At 40.4% G+C, this 6,419-nt stretch overlaps 1 pseudogene; it reads right to left on the bottom strand.

Annotated features, from left to right (window-relative positions):
* Positions 1 to 2,661: 2,661 nt before the first annotated feature.
* On the bottom strand, positions 2,662 to 3,341 carry LOC102250492 (annotated as a pseudogene).
* Positions 3,342 to 6,419: the final 3,078 nt, after the last annotated feature.

Genomic DNA, 6,419 nt, shown 5'->3' with positions numbered 1-6,419 from the left:
TTTTGCTGTGCAGAAGCTTTTTATTTTGATGTGGTCCCATTTGTTTATTTTCTCTATAGTTTCCATCGAAGGGGGGACACTAGGAGCTGTGTCGGTGAAGATATTGCTTAGGCATATGTCTGAGATTTTGCTGCCTGTAGATTCCTCTAATATTTGTATGGTTTACCATCTTACATTTAAGTCTTTTATCCATTTTGAGATTATTTTTGAGTATGGTGTAAGTTGGTGGTCTAGTTTCATTTTTTTGAATTAAAAAATATTTAAATCATTTTTTACTTTTCAAGTACAGTTGACATATAATATTATATTGGTTTCAGGTGTATAACCTAGTGATCAGACATTATCTAGCTTACTAAGTAATCATCCCAATAAATCTCATACCCATCTGAAACCATACATAGCTATTAGAATATTATTGACTATATTCTATATGCTATACTTTACCTTCCCATGACTGTTCTATAACAACCAATTTGTACTTCTTAATCCCTTCACCTTTTTTACCCATCCCCCAAATCCTCTCCCATCTGGCAACTGTTGAAATGGGAAATCGAACTGTGACCTCCTGGTTCATAAGTTTTTGCTCAACCACTAAGCCATTCCAGCTAGGCATATTCATATTTTTTATCTTCTTTTTTTCTTCTTAAAGAAGACCCTTCAACATTTCATGTAATTCTGGTTTGGTGCTGATGAACTCATTTAGCTTTTTTTTTTTTTTTTTTTTTTTTTTGTCTGAGAAGCTCTTTATATATCATTTGATCCTAAATAATAGTTTTGCCTGGTAGAGTAATCTTGATTGTAGGTCCTTGATTTTAATTACTTTGAATATTTCTTGCTAATCCCTTCTGACCTGCAAAGTTTATGTTGAGAAATCAGGTAATGCTCTTATGGGAGCTCCTTTGTAGGTAACTGCTTTTCTCTTGCTGCTTTTAAGATCCTCTCTTTGTCTTTAACGTTCTCATTTTAACTATGATGTGTCAAAGTGTGGGCCTCTTTGAGTTCATCTTGTTTGGGATTCTCTACAGTTCCTGGACTTGTGTGTTCATTGCCTTTACCAAGTTAGGAAAGTTTTCTGTTATTATTTTTTTTCAAATAAGTTTTTAATTTCTTGCTCTTTTTCTTCTCCTTCTGGCACCCCATGATGCAAATATTGATACACTGGAAGTTGTTCCAAAAGTTCTTTACACCATCCTCATCTTTTGGGATTCTTTTTTTCTTTTTATTATACTGATTGGGTGTTTTTTGATACTTTATATACCAAATCACTGTTTTGATTCTCAGCTTTATCTACTCTATTGTTGAGTCCTTGTAAACTATTTTTTTCATTTTAGTTACCATAGTCTTCATTTCTGACTGATTCTTTTTTATAGTTTCCATGTCTTTTTTAATGCTGTTGAGGTTCTCACTAAGTTCATTGAGCATCCTTACAACCAGTGTTTTGAAGTCTGCATCTAGTAGATTGCTGTCTCCATTTTGTTTATTTTTTTTTTTCTGGAGTTTTGTCTTATTCTGTCATTTGGAACATATTTCTTTGTCTCATAATTTTGGCTGCCTCTCTGTGTTTGTTTCTATGTATTATCTAGAGTTGCTATATCTCCCAGGCTTTGTAGAGTGGCTTTATGTAGTAGGTGTTCTCTAGGGTTCAGTGGCACAGCCTCCTTACTCACCCAAACTGGTACTCCATGTTGGCACCCCCATGTAGGCTACATACACTCTCCTGATCAGTAGTTAAACCTTAATTGACATTGACACATCAATGAGAGGGATTTATTACCAAGCCAAACAGCTGCAAGGACTGGCTGTGACCACCATGTCTGCCTCTGGTGCCTTTCAAGCTGCTGCCCCAGCACTGGAACTCAGAGGCAGTGAGTTTGAGTTAGTCTGTGCATGGGCCCTTTAAAAGGAACTGCCTGTGACTCCAGCAGTCTTTGTCTCTCTCAGACACAATCCCTGCTTGTTTGTATAGCCAGAAGTTATGAAGACTTCTCTCCCTGACACTGGAACCCTGGGCTGGGTCCCTGATGTAGGGCTTGGACACCTCAATTCTCAGGGGAGGACTTCTGCAGCTGAGAAATATCTCCCAATGTTTATCTGCCACTCGATGGCACTGGGCCAGTTTGTTTCACATCTCCTCCCCTCCTACTAATCTCAATGTAGCTCCTTCTTTAAATCCTTAGTTGTAGGACTTCCATTCACTAGGTTTCAGGTGGTTTAGAATGATGGTTGTTCTGTAGTTTAGTGTATTTTTTTCCTTTCAAGGGTAAAAATTTTATTTTTGAGGAACTTCATGCTGCACGTTTTTAGAGTTGCAGAAGAGAGCAAAAATGTTATCCTCCACTCACCTATAAATAAAAAAGAGCATAAAATTACTTTTTAAATCATGAGACTTGGAAGTTTAGCACCAACATCCAAAATGAACTAGAAAAGGGAACAAAAAAGCATTTACTATATATTTCAGATTTCTTTGGTTGAGGTTCTCCCCATGTGGTATTAATATTTCTTCTTTCAATTCATATGACCAAAACAAAAACCAAGAAACCAAGAAAAAAATATAAACCTAGTCGTTGCCAAAACTGGGGAGGTTGCTCTCTTGTCTTCTGTGCAGGCATTCCAGAAAAATTGCTGGAAACATTGGCTGACATTCTTTTTGTACTTGTTTTGTAAAGAATAATCGTAAACATTCCAATGTCCACGTCTTGGTTATTAGTCTTCCACTTTATTGCTTGGATGTTTCTTCAGGATTGGTAAGGTCGTGTCTGCTCTTTGTTTCATTTTTTGAATGGTCATTCATTCTTTAGGTCACCCAGTGATGGTGAAGGTGCCTGGGGAGCCTGGTGTTACTCAGCACTGCTCTGCTCAGTGGCCAGAGCAGGGTTCTCAGATGGCACGTCTCTTGGTCTCTTTCCCATCTTGTGAAGGAGCATTAGGAGGACGGGAACGATGCTAATAGTTGTACAGGTGCTGGTATCTGCGGCGAACAGATGGCTGGTTTGGACCATTGGCCTCTTGTTGATTCTCTTTATCTTCAGCCTCTCCCACAGCTGGGAAAGGTCGTGGGCCAGAAGGTCCCCTACAGTACCTTGGATGGTAAGTTAGATTTCGATGAACCGGTCCCTAAAGTTGAGCTCCCTCTGGGACTCCATCCTTGATCTCTCCAATCTCACCAGCATTACGGGGAGGTCCATGGAGTTTGCCATAGTGACCGCGTCTGTGACGGGAACTCCATCTGGGCCAGTCACATTGGCTGCTTCGGCACCCTTCTCTCCTTCCACCACATCAAACTCTACAGTTTCTCCATCTCCCACACTGCACAGGTATTTTCATGGGCTATTCTTCTTGATAGTGTATATTTTTTTAATTTTGTAAAATTAAATTTTAGAGAGAAGCCGAGAGAGAGAGAAAACATTAATGTGAGAAAGATCTATCGGCTGCCTCCCAAACACACCCTGATGGTATCAAATCCGCAACCTGCATATGTGCCCTGACAGGGAATCAAACCCTCCAACCTTTGGTGTACTGGACGACGCTCCAACTAACTGAGACTCACCAGCCAGGATTACTTATAATTTTGATGTGGTTGTGGAGGAGGTGAGTACCGCATTTACCTATGCTGCCATCTTGCTCAGAAGCCTGGTTTCATTTTTATTTTCACAATAATTTTAACACACACCAAAATATAAGTAAAAATGTGTATAATATTTACTAGTATATAGAACACAGGAAGTAAAAATTTGTATAATATTTACTAATATATAGAACACAGGGTTATTAGCAGTTAAGACACATTTGAAAATGAATTACCCTAATCTATATATCAAAAAAATTCCAAACTCAAATACAACACTGGGATTTTCTTTTTTTGCCTTTAATAACTTTTGTGTGATGAAATGGATAGGAGGAAAAAAAACAGTTGAGGGAAAACACAGGACAACATTCCTTTTAGTAGGAACTCATTGTCCCTAGAGAAGCTCTCTGTATATACAAGACTAATTATCTTTGAGCACCACTAGCAATCATGCCAACATCCTGTTTCCCTTGTCACACACAGTTTGGGTTTATTTCTGGGATGTTTATAATAATCATCAATTTCACTGACTTCATATGTCTCTTCTACATCTTGAAGGTATCTAACATTCCCAAGCAGGCTGCTGAAGAATTGTTTTCTGCAGAACTCTTCGCCTCTTGAACAGGAGGCTCTTCTGATGAGAAAGGCAGGGAGGCGTGTCTACATCTACATTGGCAAACTGAATGCATTTCTCTGGATAGCAAAGAGGATATCTGCTTATCAGACAAGCTCTTCTTTTGGTTACAGAAGCCATTTTATCTTTCTAGAGCTACTTTTCCAACTCCCATTGGAGCTATAAATCATATATCCAGCCAATCAGAAAGCCTCTCTCTAGGGGTGGGCAAATGGGCAGAAAGTACAGCTTGGGATACTAGGGAAAGAAAATGCTCTTCTAGAGAATTCAAGATGGCGGCGGTATAGGCAGACGCATCCCAGGTCTTGTCCCGGAGCAAATGGAGTGAGCAGCTGAAACTAATAACACCCACCCCGAATTGGTGAAGAATACTCAGCTGGTGAGACAGTTTGCGGCCGGGAAGGGAAGAGTTCCTCTGGAAAGGTAAAAACCAGGGATCTGGGCAGGAAAGTTTGCCAGACCTCTGAGCCCAGAGGGGTCAGAGGGAAACCACACGGCACCCAGCCGCATCCCTTGGGACAGGCACAGCCCCTGACTGGGGAAAGGAGATCCTCGGGATTCCTGGCGCCGGGGGATTTGAGATCTGGGTTCTATGATCACGGAGGACTGAGCCTAAAGGGGGCAGCCTGAAGAGCTGACCAGACCACGCAGTGCTGGTAAGAGAGGAGCTTACAAAGACTCAGCCTTCCCCGTTTCCGCGGCTGGCATTTGTTTGTTTTCACTGAACCCTGTTCATAGGACATTTCAGATATAGACACTCACCTGTGCTTAAGAGCGGGAGAAGGTGCGGACGAGTGGAATCTGGGGAGAGGCTGAGGAGAGAAGGGGGGCCAGGAGAGGTGGCAGCGAATTGAGGGCTGAGTCACCCCTGAGCCCAGGACTAGGGCAGCCATTTTCTCCGAAACTTGTAACCCCTCCCTCCAGCCCCCAGGCAAGGAGCACAGCCACACCCAGATTCCACCCTGCACGGTATGAAGGATTATACAAATCTGATTAGTCCCTGGGAGTTAACAGGGTCTGGCCTATAGAGGGACTTTCAGTCCCAGCAACAACACAGAGCTGGTAACTCTGGGCAGGGGACTTCCCCCAAACCAGTTTTAAGTGCAATAGAGAAAATAAACCCTAAACTGGACAGAGAGGCCGTATAGCCTCCAAGGTCAATCCAGAAACACTGCCACCCAGAGACTGAGCCACAAACTGACTCTTAGGTAAATATAAATTAAGGCAGTCTGGACTGTGGTTTAAAACACGGAGGAACAGTGTATCGCAGGGAAATTCAACATTTTCCTGAATACCTGGTAGGACTAAGGCGTGTCAGACCAAAGAGTAGAAGAACCGAAGGACCTTCACTATTGCAAATTTTTGTTTATTTATTTATTTTTTTAATTTCTTCACCTTTTAACTAAAAAACCATTTTTTTTCTTTTTCCATCACCTTATTTTACCCTTTTAATTACTACATTTTTACTTTTAACCAGTATTATTACTGCTACCATTTTACCATTTTTTAAAGTGCCATTTTATTTTCTCTTTATTTTATTTTGGGATTAGTGTTCTCCATTCTATTTTCATCGTTCCTTTAGCATCAATTTTCCCTACCTCAATTTTACCTCTATGCTAAAACCCTCTCCCTCACTTTTCCCCTTTTGTTGTCGTTTCTCTTACCCTATTCCTGCTCTAGATTTTCCCTATTCCTTCTGTTTACCTCCTGTCAAAATTTCACCTTACTTATATATCCTATTTCCAACCTACTGCTGTAAATCCTTATACACATATCCCTTATCTTTCTTCACTATCCAAATTTTTTTTCTCTCTTCTTTTATCTTTCTATTGTTTTGTTGCTGTTTGCTTGATTGTTGAGTATATTATTTTTTTTGTTTTTGTTTGTTTGTTTGTTTTTTCTGTGTCTGTGTATGTGTGTGTGTTTTTTAGAACTGGTTATGAGGCTGTTTTGCTTTTTATTTTTATTTTTTTTCTGCTGGTTTTGCCCCTCCCTCCCCCCCCCCCCCCCGGTTATTTTTGTGCTTCTGTTTTCCCTTGCCTCTCTTGATATCATTGGTTGTTTGTAGTTTGCATTCATCTCCAGGGATCTGTTGCTGGAATTTGTTGGGATTAGTGGCAGTTCTATCGGAGTTTTCACCTCATACAAATAGTCTCTTCCCCTCTTCTACTTCATTCTCTCTTTTCGCTCTTTTTTTTCTTTTTCTTTTTTTCCCCCTCT

This window comes from Myotis brandtii, unplaced genomic scaffold (assembly GCF_000412655.1).
Source record: "Myotis brandtii unplaced genomic scaffold, ASM41265v1 scaffold649, whole genome shotgun sequence".
Lineage (NCBI taxonomy): Eukaryota > Metazoa > Chordata > Mammalia > Chiroptera > Vespertilionidae > Myotis > Myotis brandtii.
Note: the sequence above shows the minus strand (reverse complement) of the source record. Positions and strands in the feature narration are given on the sequence as shown.